The following is a 17,143-nucleotide window of genomic DNA, read 5'->3' as shown; positions in this document are numbered from 1 at the left end:
CAGTACGATGTGAAATGATTGAGCTAGACTAGCGAATGGTTCGTATATCAATCATCATTGTGGTAAAATAGGTACTAATATTGAAAAACAAACATATCATCTGGAGCTTCATTAATGTGAGATACCTCCACAGTACCGTAGGCTAGAAACATAGCCGATTTTTGCCTCTGCCACCAGGGGGGGGGGCAAAGAAAATATATGAACATAATGTTTTTATAAATGCATACATATAGGTTTATCATAATGTGACATATACAAAATTGGACATAGAAGAGACACACATTTCCTATATATCCACATATATGCACATATATGAACCTGAATATGGCATATTATGCAGCATATATTCTGCAAAATGGCCGGCCATTAGAAATATGTTCTACATTCCAATGAAGCAATACAATTCTTATTATCAAATTTAAAAAAGATTCACAATTTCCCAAAAACGCTCGTTAAAGTTACAGAAGTTTTTACATATATGGTGTATGTGATATGAATGTAAGCTTACCATAATCAAAGTAAACACTATCATGTCTTCAGTCATATTCAAGGTTTTGTTTAAACTAACTCCAATCACTTTCAGCTCAGCACAGCTGAGGTGTGTCACTGTCCAGCTGACACTCGTTAATGTTACTTGCATCAAAGCAATTATGCAGTGTTTCTGTATCAAATAGAACTACACCTAGTCTATGATAGCCTGGTAAACCCTCCCTCCGGAAATCTCATTTCTATTTCATTCCTGGAGTGAGTCTGGCATGAACCGCCTCTCTGCAATATTGGCTGTGTATGCCAAACGGCCGCGCCTATCAGCGTCGTCGCTCATTGTTCTGTGATTGACAGCTTACGTTGGCCAATCAGGTGGCGAGTTCGAGTGAGCCCAAAACACGAACGGCAGCCATCTTTTTCTTGTGCGCTATTTTCTCCGCAATTTTTTTACTTCAAAAAGCTCTCTAACTTCTATTTTGAGGCACGGAATTTACTTATAAGATATCGTTTGGATAGAATTTAGTTGTTTAACTTCATATATGTGGTCAATTAATCATGACAAAGCCTATTTAAAAATAAAAATGTAGAGAACCGGTAGGGGCGGGCAGTGACACCCATGTATCCGAATAAGGCAACCCATTTTGGGCATGGATCGTCTCAAAAGTCTCGTTGCGTCACATTAGACTGGTGAACTGCTGATTGGCTGAAGGGGAAAAATTATCATTGGCTGAAGGGGTTGTCAGTCAACGGTATTACTCCCGCCCAACTCCAGCACAGCCAATATTACAGAAAGGCGGATCAGGCCAGACTCACTCCAGGAATCAAATAGAAATGAGATTTCCGGAGGGAGGGTTTACCAGGCTAAGTCTAAGATTCCATCAAAGCCAATACTTTTTACATGACCCTCTATTTTTTTTGAGCTGTTGGAAATAACTAGGCTACACTTATTTGTTAAAGTCCAGATGAAAACACTATGACTGAAATCATTTGGATAAAACTGATTGGGAATATTTGTTTATATATATTTTAATGAGAATACATTTTTTAATCGAATCGTGACCCCAGGAATCGGAATCGAATCGTTGAAGTCTTGAATTCATGGAGATTGTTTTGTTTTTGTCGCATTCCTAAGCCAATGATTTCAAATCAAATCAAATTATTATTATTAGGACAAAAACAACTACTCCTTTAACCCTTATTTTATACCTGGGCTATTTGAAAATAGCTGATTTACAAGCTGACAATGCGTTGTTGTCGGCTTGTAGATCAGCTATTTTCAAATATTTTAGAAAAAATAACAAAAAGTTGTGAAAGATTTTGAATTTGAATAATTGAATCATTTGAGTAATTTCCCATGTATCGGGGTCCCTGGTACAAACTCTTTTCATATGTGGGTCCGCGGTCAGATACAGTGCATATTAATTTCAGTTTGAGAACCACTGGTTTATCTGTTGATCTACACCTTCTCATTGAGTCTCCTCAATGTTGCCATGTCCACGACTTTGGGCGTATTTTTAAGTGAAGTCGCTTGTAAATATTGGTAGTTGTGGATTACGTATATTTTTGGCCTTGTTTCTGAAGTGTAGTTGCTTATTTGGGCTTCCTTCCTAATGTTGTTTAAACCAGTGGTTCTAAAACATTTTCATGTCAAGGACCCCCACATTAATTGTCCACGTATCCCCATCTGAAATCATTTTGAGCCAGGGACCCCTGTACCAGATTTGTGTCGTTAAAAATGTTTCAAATTCTTCACTTTTTTTAAATAGCCGATGTGTATAGGTTTAAAATGCTCATTATGTTAGTCGCTTCTTTTGGGCTTCTTTCTCTCTCTCTTGGGCTTCTCTCTCTCTCTCTCTCTCTCTCTCTCTCTCTCTCTCTCTCTCTCTCTCTCTCTCTCTCTCTCTCTCTCTCTCTCTCTCTCTCTCTCTCTCTCTCTCTCTCTCTCTCTCTCTCTCTCTCTCTCTCTCTCTCTCTCTCTCTCTCTCTCTCTCTCTCTCTCTCTCTCTCTCTCTCTCTCTCTCTGAACAGATTGGATTGTTCAGAGCAGAGGTATTAGTGTCGGATCGCTGCATACAGCATATCGTGGCCATATCAAAACCTTGTATCTCCATAATTCAACTTTTTACATATTTTCGTACATTAATTCCAGTGGTGGAAAGTAACTGAGGACATTTATTTATTTTTATTTATTTATTTATTTAACAGGGACAATGCACATTAATCAACATGTCAGTTATTCACGTCCATGTAAATGAGCCAGAGTTAGCCAGAGTTGGCTAATTTTCATCTGTAGTCCCTGAGCAGGCTGTTAAAAAAGTGGTATAATTATCGATACAAAAAGAGACATTGTCAACAATACAAACAAGCAGACGTAGTACAGACAAAACAATACAGTAAAATATGAGAAGACAGTGATTAATGGGTCCTAAATTTACTCATGATTACAAATTTGGTTAGCTTTAAGCCATCTTTTGAGGTTGAATTTGAAAGTTAGATAGTTGGTGGTCTCTCTTACTTCGGTAGGAAGACTGTTCCAGTGATGGGAGGCTCTAACAGAGAAGACTGTTTTACCAAACACACTCTGTCTGAATGGTACCTCACAGTCTCCTCTGATAGTTGCCCTTGTTGTTCGGTCACCACTTTCTCTTCGCTCTATGAACTGTTTTAGTGGTGGAGGTGCAAGCCCATTTAAAACCTTAAAAATGAGACAAGCATCTGCAAAATGTTTAAAGCCATCAAAATTAAATAAATTATACTTTTGAACTATACGGCAATGGTGGTAACGGTTGGGTTTTTGATCAAGTGTTTTTAATGCCTGTTTGTAAAGTGATTCTATGGGTTTGAGAGTTGTTTGATTTGTCTGTGACCAGGTTGTGAAGCAGTATGTGATGTGTGAGAAAACCATAGCATGCATGAAGAGTTTAGCTGCGTCTGTTGTTAAATATGGTCTTATGTGCCTGAAATTAGACAGATTGAATTTGATTGTGTTGGCTACATTTTTTACATGTTTTTTAAATGTCAAGTTTGAGTCTAGTGTGATTCCAAGATATTTAAATTCAGATACTACCTTAATAATGTTTCCATTGACGATAATGTCAGGATAAACATTATCTGTGGAGTTGCGTGAATAAAACATACAAACAGTTTTGCTTGTATTCAGATGTAGACATGAGTTCCTCAACCAATCAGATACATGGACCATGGCTGCAGTTAGTTTCTCTGCTGCTAGTTGTTTGTTTTCAGCATGTATATAGAGAACTGTGTCATCAGCATACATTTGTATGGAGACAGATGGACAGACAGAAGGCAGATCATTAATATACAAACTGAACAAGATAGGGCCCAGTATTGATCCCTGAGGAACTCCAATGTCACTGTTAAGATATGTTGACTGTTTGTTACCAATACGAACCCTTTGCTTCCTATTTGTTAAATATGAATCAAACCATCTGACTGCCTCAGTAGAAAAGTTAAAGAAAGAGAGTTTTGACAAGAGTACCGGATGGTCTACAGTGTCGAAAGCCTGTTAAGACATGTACTTATGTACTGTACTTCAGTAAAAGTTTGAGTACAATCAAATACTTTCAATACTTTTACTTCTACTCCACTACATTTTGGATACAAATATTGTACTTTTACTCCACTACAATTATTTCAAAACGTTAGTTACTAGATACTTTGTAGATTTTGATTATTAATACAAAACATACATTAACCACTTCAGCCCTATATACATTTTGGCCAAGTCGATCTATAAGCTCACAATGCATCGCATTGTGACGCATTGTTTTAAACAGTGATATAAAAAGGAATGTTTTTTGGACATATGAGGTTTCATACCAACAACGACAATATGCTCCCCAGGGAGAGATGGGTGGTCTTGAAGGAAGTATGGTGTGTGTGTGTGTGTGTGTGTGTGTGTGTGTGTGTGTGTGTGTGTGTGTGTGTGTGTGTGTGTGTGTGTGTGTGTGTGTGTGTGTGCGTGTGCGTGTGTTTGTTTGTGTATTTAATGGGTTAAGCAAAAACAGAGACAGAAAGCGAGTGGGTAGCAGATGGTTCGTCTGCGTTGTTCAGTGTTCGACATCCCTGGGCTGGGTGTGTGTGTGTGTGTGTGTGTGTGTGTGTGTGTGTGTGTGTGTGTGTGTGTGTGTGTGTGTGTGTGTGTGTGTGTGTGTGTGTGTTGCAGGCGGCTGGGTGAGCAGTGTTGACATTTGCCTCCTAATGACTGCACTGCACATCTCTGCTTAACAGCTACGGGAATAAGTGCCTGAGTACATTTACTCAAGTATACTACGCATAGTATGTGTTACAATCGTATAGTCTCAGGCAGTGGTTCTCAACCTTTTCAGGCCACGACCCCCCAAAATATTCATATTTGAACTGGGGACCCCCCCAAAATATTCGAACTGGGGACCCCCCACCCTGACAAGCACTTGGAATTGTAGCAGTTGAAGCGTTGCATTTACTTTGACTCGGTTCCACAGATAAATATTGTGAAAATATCTGATCTTGTGGATCGTCTATTTTCACGTTTTGCCTCTTTCTTATATTATTTGACAATTTGGCCATTGTTTGACCAGATTTTATAGTTTGTAGATTACTTTTGATGCAGTGACTGTCTTTCTTTTCCTTTTTATTTGTTTTAGATGTTAAACAGGTTTTTGAAAAACTTCAACTGTCACTTCACTGTCATCTGGGGACCCCCCCAAAATCATGTGTTTTTATTTTTACATTATCCACGTGAACACTGGCATCCCTATTCTGGGGGGAACATTAGCCTAAGATAGCAGATCTACAAGCTCACAACGCGTCGTAGACACGTTGTGAGCTTGTAGATCGGCTATTTTCGGCAAAGAGGTTTGGTGTACAGGGAAAACATTTGCAGACCAAGTACCGAGCAAAAGGTCAAGTTAACTAAGTATTGAGGATTTAGGTCTATAAATGTCTGAAAACACACAGACACAGTTAACATGAATTAGAAAATAAGGTTTTGTTTTGGGTGAACTACTCCTTTAAGCTTGTATATCTGCTATTTTTGATAAAATGTGAGTACTTTTACTTTGGTTCTGCAAGTATATGTTGATGCCAATACTTGTGTGCTTGCATAAAGGCCTTGTACTTGTAACAGAGTATTTGCATGATGCTACTTTTACCTAAGTAAACATGGGAGTACACTACCGTTGGCTTGGAATGACTGTAGTCACATTTATTGCCGTTACAAATCTCAGTTTAGTGGACAGAAAGAAGGAACACTTCATTGTAAAAGTCTGGCTTGGTTTCTGCATTGACAGATAGCACTTGGTGAACATTATGATGTGGGTCTAATGAATGCCACCAGCATGATTTAATGGCATTGAAGCAGTGGTGGAAAAAAAAATACTCAAATTTGTTTTACTTAAGTAAAAGTATTAATACTGCAATATACTCTGCAATATACTCTGTAAGTAAAAGTCCGGAATTCAAAATGTACTTGAGTAAAAGTACAAAAGTATTGACATCAAAATGTACTTCAAGAGCCAAAAGTAAAAGTACTCACTATGCAAAATGTCCGATTTCAGATCGGCTATTTTCAAATGGCCGAAATGTATGTATATGGCTGAAGTGGTTAATGTATGTTTTGTAATAATAATCAAAATCTACAAAGTAACTAGTAACTAAAGTTTTCAAATAAATGTAGTGGAGTAAAAGTGCAATATTTGGATCCGAGATGTAGTGGAGTAAAAGTAAAAGCATTGGACATTGGAAATACTCTGGAAAGTACAAATACCTCAAAATTGTACTTAAGTACAATACTTAAGTAAATGTACTTAGTTAGCAAAAAAACAAGCCCAAAAGTTAGCGGGCGCTGCGACAATTTCACTGTGTTCCAGCTGGAACATCGGCTCGCCAGAGCTACGCTGCTAGTGGCCTCGCCAGAAAGCAGCGGCACTCATCCCGACGCTCTCCTCGCCATGGAGTTCCAGTTCCTTAATTCTACCGTCCGGCAGATGGCTACAAAGCGCATCTGTAGGACGGTGGAAGGGCGGATGTCGACGTTGGGCAAGACTCCTGTGCTGCGTCATGGGCCTTCCCCACTTCAGGTGAACGGACAGACGCTACCGCTGCTGCCCCTCGTGGACGCCTCCTCGTTGATCGTTGCGATCAGTCCGGAGGCGTCTCGGGTTCCCATTGGAACGGGCACGAGCTCCACGGAGCAGGTGACGTCACCAGCCCCCACCAACCCGTCGAACCCGCTGGCTCGATGCTTTTCTCAATGGAAAGCCTGCAGAACGAATCCTTGGGTGCTTCGCACCGTGAAACAAGGCTACAGGTTGCAATTTATAGCGAAACCTCCGTTAACAACCAAAGTGGTTGTTCTCTCGTGTGGCAGGCCAAGCGGCCATAACGCTGAGGGAGGAGGTTTTGTCTCTACTGAGCAAGGGTGCAATCAAAGAATTATCCCCGGATCAGAACCTGTTGGGTTATTATTCGGAGTATTTTCTGGTGAAAAAGAAGGGGGGAGGGGGGCGTGAGACCTACTCTGAACCTGAAGGGTTTGAACAGATTTCTGAAGGTCTTCAAATTTCGAATGCTGACAACGGCGACGTTGTTGCGCTCGATACGACAAGGATATTGGTGGACGAGTATAGACCTCAAGGATGCCTATTTTCACGTCCCAATCTAACCGCCGCACCGGAAGATCCTACACTTTGGCACGAACAAAGGCAAAGTATACGAGTACACAGGGCCCTTTACAGAGGGGTGTCGATGCAGGAGATATGCTCTGCGGCTAACTGGTCTTCTCCTTCGACATTTGCGGCCTTTTACAGCCTTGACGTGGCGGCATCTGAGATGGCGCACACAGTCTTGGGTGTAGTGGCTGGTTCAAGCCAGGGGAATGCAGAGCGTGCCTAGGGGCATGCTTTTTCTCCCCGCTTAAGCGGCTTCTTAGCCTCCCCTGGACTGGCTAGGCTAGGTCCGGGGGGGAGGAGGCCCTGGTTTCTCTTGTCACTAGGGGGTGGACTGGGGTCTAACCTTCCTAGTTACATGAGACAGGACTTTGGTCTGTCAGGGCCTTGCCCTTTAATCCTTTTCCGCGTCCTGACCCAAGGGGTCAAGGGCGCCTATAGGCCATGATCTTGCCGAGGGCGGGATCTGAGGCCTTGGGCGAGCGGATGGGTAGGTTTATGGACTGGGGCTCCCCCAGGGGGCGTTTATGTGTCCCATAGTAAGCATACTGCTGAGAGGTACGCTATAATAACTAGGGGTTACGTATGTAACCCCAGTTTTATTAGTACCGTAAGCAGTATGCTTACGTAAAACCCCTTCTGTGCGTGTTGTGGCGTGCAGAGTGAAGGTTTTTAGAGGGAGTGCCCAAGTGACGCGAGGGTATTTATACCCTTCCGGGTTACCAGTGTCGCGTAACATGACCCTATCCAATAGGAATTGTAGCCGGGAGCTCATGTGTTTTGCCCTGCGCATCGCCAGGGGGCAATGATATCCCATAGTAAGCATACTGCTTACGGTACCATTAAAACTGGGGTTACATACGTAACCCCTAGTTTCCTTGCGCACGAGTGCTCCATTTTGCTCCCCCCAGAGCTAAGTGAAATAGTAAAAAACAGCAGAGGGCGCTGTTTTTCCTTTTTTATTTAGCAATGGGTTCCCAGATTGCCTAACGGCTAACACGTTAGTTTTGTAATTAGAGTACTCGTACTTAGTAACCTTTTCCAAAATAATGGCGATACTTCGTTACATTCAAGACCTATATTTCCCTGTTCTTTGTGTTGCCACACAGGAAAAGGAAAACTCTGACTCATCTGCGCCGTTTCCTGATAAATGGACAAGCTCGTCTCCGTCAACAGAGAGACTTGCACATATGTTACACGAAAATCGGTGACCAATGCCTTGCAGTCTGTGGTCATTGCGTAATCATTCTATTCAATGGGTCACCACTTTTGGTGTGACACACGGCTGACGGTATATTACTGGTCTTGTTTACATTAATTTGTCGCGGGCTCCTACGTCCTCCCGGTGGGGGCTCCTCACTGGCAGGTGAGCCAGTAGGATACGACAACAGTGACAACACAGATATGTGTTCGGGGAGGAATTAATTGGCATAACGATTGGGAAGAAAAAAGGTTGTAAACCCCAAAAAAAAACACACAAATCAAACCCTTGGAAAGAGCATTTAAAGGACATTGTTTTTTTAAGTGCTTCTTGCAGTCTGTGGAGAGCAGACACCACTTAATGAACCACTGGCTAAAAAGCAAACACAAATCAGCCTTGAGTGAGTCAGTGGGCCCCAAAGAAGCAGGGGGGGGGGGCCCCCACAGCTCCCTCATGAAACAAGCATACCTGCCCTGCTTATTAATAGTCAAGGCAGGGCCACAGCTGTTTAGTAAGCATGGAAGTCAAGGTGACGCAATGCCAGCCACATCAGCCCAGCCTGCAATAAATCCACAGCCACTCCCAAGTTCTATCTCACTTAACGCATTAAGACCGGGATCGCATCTGTGTCACTTTTTTAGATTTCTTTGGGCTATTCAAAAATAGCAGATATACAAGCTCATAGCGCGGCACCGAGTGCCGCGCTATGAGCTTGTAGATCTGCTATTTTTGAAAAAAAATGTTAAAATCTTTCAGTGTATATATATATATATATATTTTTTAAAGCAAACATTTGTTACTCAAATCGTATTGCTTACGAAGGTTTCTACAAATGTCTTCTAAATCAACAGTTTTCTTTTCTTTCTTTTTTTAACTTATTGCTATATATCAGTGGTTCTTAAACTTTTTCATGTCAAGAACCTCCCACAATTATATGTTTTTGGCCGCGGACCCCCATCTGAAAATATTTTGTTCCAGGGACCCCCCTGAAGCAAAGATTTGAGTTAAAAATGTATTCAAAGATTTGCACTCATTTTCAAGATTTATTTTTTTTAAATTACAGATTGCGGTGCCGCGCTATATGAGCTTGTAGATCTGCTATTTTTGAATAGCCCAAAGAAATATTAAAAAGACACAGATGCGTTCCCGGTCTAAATGGGTTAAACAAGATGAATGTGTTTTTTTTATTTCTGCCCAGTTCAAAGGAGATGTGGTCTGGTGGTGGTGGAGACCCATGTGAAGAAAAAAAAAAGATGCTGAGATATGCAACCCCTAAAAACAGCATAATCAATGCACGGCAACCTTCAAACTTTGAGCTGATGAAATAGATGGGAAATATGGAGAGTAAGACTTTATGCAGGATTAAAACCCTTTGAAGTTGGGACCACTTAAGCCCTACAGTGTATACTTTGTTGACCGGGGGTCCCCGAGGGGTCTATACTACTTTTCTTTTTTTTAACATTTAGAGTAGCCAATTATTTCTTATTATTCTCCCAATTCAGTCGTTATGCCACTTAATTCATCCCCACATATTTCTGTGCTTTGCCACTGCTATTGTACCCTACTGGCTCAGCTGCCAGTGAGGAGGCCCTACTGGGAGGACGTATTGTTGTAAACGTACTGGCTCAGCTTCCAGTGAGGAGCCCCTACCGGGAGGACGTGATATTGTACCCTACCGGGAGGACGTGATATTGTACCCTACTGGCTCAGCTTCCAGTGAGGAGCCCCTACCGGGAGGACGTGATATTGTACCCTACTGGCTCAGCTTCCAGTGAGGAGGCCCTACCGGGGGGACGTACTGTTGTAAACCTACTCAGCTGTTAGAGGAGCCCCCACCGGGAGGACGTGATATTGTACCCTACTGGCTCAGCTTCCGGTGAGGAGCCCCTACCGGGAGGACGTACTTCCCTCCCCAAACACGGCTTCCCTCCCCAAACACGACCAATTCGGTTGGTTATAGATGGTGATGGTGGGTGTTGGTAGATGTGAACCCTAAATTCCACGGTGATTGAGGTGGCTACTTTACCCAGAGCCCCCCCCCCCCCCCCCCCAACCCCCCCGATCTAAAATTACCCTATGGTATTTTCAATAGAAAGAATTCACTTTGGTGTCCCAGGGGGGATTAGCGGCCTCTAGTGGCAGTGATGTCAGACTTCGGTTATCTATACTTGGCCAACTTTTTTTCATCCCTCTACACCAAATCTCTTTGCCAAAAATCGCTGATCTACGAGCTCACAATGTGTCGCGTTGTGACACGTTGTGTGGGCTTATACATCTGCGTATCTTTGGGCAGACGTTCACCTATTTTTAAAGAATATTCGTCTATTTTGACACGCCCAGAATGGGGACACTAGGTCACTAAAAGTTTGACCATTAGAATAGAGTGCAGCATTATTAATGTACAGTCTATTTACCGTCCAACATCCATATCAGCGCTGCTTTTTATTAGAGCAGTTTGTTTCCTCTGGATACAGCACTGATAGAAGGCCTTTTGTTGGGGGTGGATCAGACAAATAGCTTGCTAGATGAATCTCTTGTGTAATCATTGTGTGTTATTTATTCAAGGCAAGTGTTCCTGTTGGTTATGTAAGCGGCCATGTTGATGATGATGACGATGATTGGAATAGTGAGCGACCACGCTAATGGCTCTGGTGCTGCTACATCGCCAAGGACACACAGTGTTCAGCTGCCATTAACTTAATTTCAATCAGGGAACGCATCTGTGTCATTCTTAAGATTTATTTGGCCATTAAAAAATAGCAGATCTACAAGCTCATAGCGCAGCGCCAAGTGCCGCGCTATGAGCTTGTAGATCTACATTTTTTTTTTTAAATGTCATGCAGTTATGACAAAAACAACATTCTATGTGTGTGTGCTCTGTGTGAAGTTACACTGCTGAGTGTGTGTGTGTGTGTGTGTGTGCGTGTTAATTTGAATCCTGAAAAGTAACAGTTTTGGACATATGAGGTTTACACCTGACAGACGATAGCAATATGGGTGATCATATGTCGGCAATTTTTTGCTATTTATGAAAATAGGGGTTAAGTGGTTATGGATTCAGTCAGGACAAACCCATGGCATGACAAATATCCTGAACAGGATCAAAATATCATCATCATCATCATCTCTCATAGAAAATCCATTGAGGGTGATCCCTCATTTTCAATGGTGCCGATCTGATATATACAATAAATGCAGATTTAATTCAAATCAATGAACAGTGTTTTCAATTAAATCACAATTCAAATAAAGTGGCATAATTAAATGAGAGAGTGAATTGACAATGCGGCTAAAACTGAATTAATAAAACAATAACAACCATAAGACCAAAAAACTACAAAAAGCTAAAGGCAATGACAGTTGAAATCAATACCATTTGCAATTAAACCTTGAAACTATGGCTCAGTGGAATTAATTTATTGGACAGCCTGTTTAGATAGGCCTTTGTTTATCCCGCTGGCAAAATTCAGTTTTCAATGACAGTTGCAGAGCGGTAAAGGAGACACAGGACAGATACAGGAAAATAAGAGTTGAACAATTTTTTTTACCATGTAGCTTGAAGTTTCCAAGTACATTTCTCCCTAGGGTAGGTACCCTCACAAAAACATGCAGTAATCCTGGTCTCTATACTGCCTCCCCCTGCACACTGCTCGTGCATTGAAGGAGGCATGAGCTCAGTTCTAGGCTTTCCCTAGGCTGGCAGAAGGAGAGTAGCGCCCAGGATTACATAGGCAATTGGCCATGGGTGAAATAATGGGTTACAAAATCATGGGATTTAAATGTTGGCGGTAGCTTTGCCGTAGCTTTGCCGTTGTTCATTCGTATTTTTACAAATCATTTTTCAAAAATAGCAGAATCTATTAAATTGATGAATCTATGAAATGAAAAGATTAATCGTTAATACAACAGACAAACAATGTTAATCAAACATACTTAGGGACCAGTCGAAATTTACATAAGGGGGGGCATGGAGGAAAATAGGGGAGGGTCATGCCTTTCTAATTTTGGTCCAAGGGAGGGTCAGCTAATTTTACTTTGAATCCAAGGGAGGGTCATGCAATTTTGAATTGATAAAATAGTCCGTTTTTTATATACCTTTTTAGTACAGCAGAACAGTGGTCAATGACCCCTCTCCATTTCAAAGGATACAAAGAATTCAAATCAAGTAACACCTTGTCTATTTAGAATCAATGACGGTCGTTAACAAGCCATCAAGCACAGCGAGTGTGAACGACCCAGTCAAATCTATTCAGCGTCTTAACGATGGTGGTTGAACAATTAAGCAAAACTTCAACAGGCGTTATTGGAGAGATGCATTATAAATAGGCCTACTATAACTGGATATTCATAATCATTTGAAGTAATTCTGTGCATGTGATTAATGTGGATCTATATGGACAGTTGTGTATAGATGCCTAGCTCCACAAGTAAAACCAGAAGCATCAGGCCATAATTGATAGCCTAATTTGTTTTATGTAGGCAACAGTGTAGTTGTAGTCACTGTAGTTGATAATTAAAAGGGCAGAGTGACAAAAGTTTAAAACTACTGGTTACCAAATATTCAACTTTCTTCAATCTGACCAGGATTCAATGGGTTTCCCACATGTAAGATGAGAACACTATCCATTCTGCTACCACTACTACAGATACACTGTGCATTTAGCAAGACTGACTACACTACAGCAATGTTCTAATCAATGTGGAAAGCAAAACATTGGACATATCAGTTTTAAATGTCATGTTGTATTTGATGGGGAGGGTTAGGGGTGTCAAGAATTTCACAATACGATACATGATGTTGGGCATGATATCATATGATATATTATTAATGTTCTTTTCTCATGTATCATCAACATTGGCCATCATCTTATAAATAACGTTATAAAGCAAGTTAGAAACAATTACAAAGTGCTTTGTACACACAAATAAATACATTTGTGCAAGCTTAATGGAGAAGTGAAGTTCTCACTAACTATAAACCCATTGTTTCAGAGGACAGATAGACACTAATATAACAAATATAATATAATATAAGACTGCATAACTATAAATTCCACAAACCTCATATTTTTGTCATCTGGACTTTACCAACCAAGTGCAGCCTAGTTATTTCCAACAGCTAAAAAATCTATAATACCAGATACAGTATAATACAATCTTAGATTAGATGTAGGCCTATTTGAGAGTGCAGATGCATGTCACATTAACGAGCGTCAACGAGCATCAGCTGACACACACCTCCCCTCTGCAGTGCTTTAAACTGAACGTGACTGACTGGAGTCTGTTTCATTTCTCTCCAAAATACCTTGAATATGATGGAGGACATGATTAATAATTACTATGATTATGATAAGCTTTACATTTCATATCATACAGTAAAAACTCCTAACTTTCACCGGCAAAAAAAAAGAAAGTGTTTTTTTTGTATTAAAAAAACAATAAAACAAATATTACGATACAGTATGACATCATGACAATACCTATCATCACATTTTAATACCACGATAGGCTATATCGTGACACAATATATCGTGACACTTCTAGGCGGGGAGGGTTACTCTTTTTTTTGTAATCACTTGGGGAGGGTCATTGATTTTTTTTTTTTGTCAAAGGGAGGGTCATGGCATTTTAGATCAGGGCACATAAATTTCCTCCATGCCCCCCCTTATGTAAATTTCGACTGGTCCCTTACTAGCACTTAAAAGATACTACCAAGTTAGCCTCATTAAACTAAGAACTGTTAGAAGAAAGCGACTCTTGTCATCATGGCAAGAAAATAATGTCAATAGACCTGAAATCAACTGTCATTATTAATGAGACTGGCGGCATATTTTCACCGCCAGGGGGAACCAGTCTGACTATGTCAAGCTCAGCTCCCGTCAGAGGTAAAATACACTATCATGCCGTCAAATAGGTCACTCCCACAGGCAACACGTCACCACGTAATGGACCTTCCTCCTGATCCTTTCTCTGACCACTCAAACAGGACAATAGACTTCTTGGCCAGCCTCTCGCGCACAACGGATCTGCCTCTTTTATACTGACACATGAAAATCTTTCTTTTTTCCCATCTATAAAACCGTACTTTTTCCATACGCTCACATTATAACATTGTTATACAACATTTTATTAGCTTCGAAATAAGTCTAAACATTAACATGTCCGCCGTTGTATGAATGATCTTTATAGTTAAAGTTACTTAATAAATGATGTCGTCATTAACCTCGGACTTAGACACAAAATTATCATATTATCCCACTAAAGGGTTTTTCCCTCGGCTCTATTTTACTAAAACTCAGTCCTATCTATCTGTACATTTTACAGATAGTATACATTTTAGACTAGTATACATTTTATTTATAAATCCTGTTGGATTTACTTCTTGTCAATCTGCTGGTTGAGAGAGCAGCTGTGTTAATGTCCAGAGGCACTCTTGCATACGTTTTACACCTTTTATGGTGAGCTAATAAAAGACAGTCAGAGTCAACCCAAACATAGGGCAATAGGACAGTGAACAGATGCCCCATTGGGGGACCCCCTGAAGCTGGGACCACAGATTGTAAATAGCTGCTTTGGAATGCAAGGTAGATAAGGAATCCTTTTTCTGATCCCCGGGGGAGCAGAATGCTCTTTGTGAGACCCAAGAACTCAGCCGGATCCCATTTTTAGATTCACAGCTAAGGCAATAGACAGGATAGCTAGAAGTGTTTATCTTGATCAATTCACTGCAGCTGGCAGTCACCGCTAGAATCTTTCAAAATAGCTTGGTGACGTTTTGGTCTCCTCTTGTTATGAGACATTTTAACGGTTTGTGTTTATAATGTATTAATATCATAGTCATTTCATATTCCATGAGCATAGGACCCGATACACGACACATGTTACGTGTGTGTGTGTGTGTGTGTGTGTGTGTGTGTGTGTGTGTGTGTGTGTGTGTGTGTGTGTTCCTTCCTCTCTGCCTGACCTACTTGTTGTTAACTAGTTGTACGAACGCTTGTTTTCTATTGCTGTATTGTTTATTGGATTGTTTATTGGATCTTGTTTAGTCGATACACTTATTTGTTTTAGCTCATGCTCATTTGATTTAGCTATTTTGTCTCATCTGTTTAAGGAAATAGGTAGCTGATATATTGCACTTTTACCTTAGCGCTAGGTATACTCTTGGTTGCTTGTTTTTGCAGAAAATGCACTAAAGACTTCTGGTGATTAGTAGTTTTCGTTCCCTACCTATGTTGAATACACTTATTGTAAGTCGCTTTGGATAAAAGCGTCTGCTAAATGACTGTAATGTAATGTAATGTAATGTGTGCACGCATGTGTGCAGTACTGGCTTGTGTGTGTGTGTGTGTGTGTGTGTGTGTGCATGTCTTTAAGTGTGTGCATGTGTTGCAACGGTGCACCTCGCAGGACCGCATGTTGCGTGCGTGTGTGTGTGTGTGTGTGTGTGTGTGTGTGTGTGTGAACTTGCACGTGCACGTGCACGTTTGCGTGTGCAGTGCTGGCGTGTGTGTGTGTGTGTGTGTGTGTGTGTGTGTGCGTGCGCATGTCTTGAAGTGGCGCATGTGTTGCATCTTTGCCGTGCTCAAACGGACGGACGGACGGACGGACCCACACACACGGTCAAATGTAGAGCGGCTGGCACCGCTAAAAACATTAAGCATATGCCAAGATAACTGAGACTATCTGATGCTGAGCTAAAGATATTTGTTCAATTTTTATGTTTTTATATTTGAACTTTATGATGAAAGCAGCTGCATCTGCCCCCCTTCTTGTCCTAACATCTTCCATGGCTCTTCTGAACTTTTTTGCTGATACAGATGTGGTAAATTGGGTTTTCTGTGACATGATCTGGTGACTCCCAAGTTGTTTTGTGGATTGTCTTATGGGGGAATACACTACCCCCAATCACTAGATTATTGTTGACACAAGTCTCCGCAAACATCTCGCCATTCTCATTCATTCTCCCCACTCCATGTTTTCCCATCACTGCCTCGTATCCCTCGTTCTGGCCTTTTTTTCTTGACGTCAGAATGTGTGTCAGCTTCCCAGCCCAGTCCTTGTGGGTTTGGCTGGGATGCGTCATGGTCCCCACAGCTGGGTGCCTTCCTCGACCAGGTGTGTGATTTGGTTTTCATTTGTCATCGTTTCTGTAACTACCGCTTTTTTTACAGGATGGGGAAGTTAACCCCACGCCCAACCCCCAACCTGGAGGACAGGGACCGCTTCGTCTGCCTCCTCACCCTTGACCTGTCCGGTTTGGTTGAACCTGCCAGGGGTATAAGCCCCCTCAGGCATAGCTCTCAGGTTCACTGGAGTACGCAAGCCTTTCCACCACGTCAAGGTTGCAGTCCAGGAGAGGCCAGTGAATACTACATAGTGTATATAGGCCTATATACTGTATAATAGTATTGATACAGTTAAACATAGTATTCACTGGGGACTATGCATGGCAGGGATGTCCAATAGCCTGAGTCCGAAGACCGCATACCATTTTTGGCCAAACCAAGGCTTTGTTGTCTCCGCCAGGCCGAAGGCATGGTGAAAAAAAAAAGATTTTTTTTTAAGCTAATTACCTGCACCTGTGAGTTGGCACAGACACTCCTGTAGGTAACTGGAGGCCAAGATGGCGCTGGAGCATGGGCGTGTTGACCACAAATGGGCGTATAGGGACACAGAGTGACATCACAAATGGGCGTGGGTACACCATGCTGTGATTGGTCTTTTGAAAAAATATCATTGGGCAGAATTGTTACTAGGTAGAATTAATGAAACACTGAGGCATCAGTGA

Source organism: Gymnoscopelus braueri, assembly GCF_963280865.1.
Source record: "Gymnoscopelus braueri genome assembly, chromosome: 1".
Taxonomy (NCBI): domain Eukaryota; kingdom Metazoa; phylum Chordata; class Actinopteri; order Myctophiformes; family Myctophidae; genus Gymnoscopelus; species Gymnoscopelus braueri.
This window is presented reverse-complemented; position numbering follows the sequence as displayed.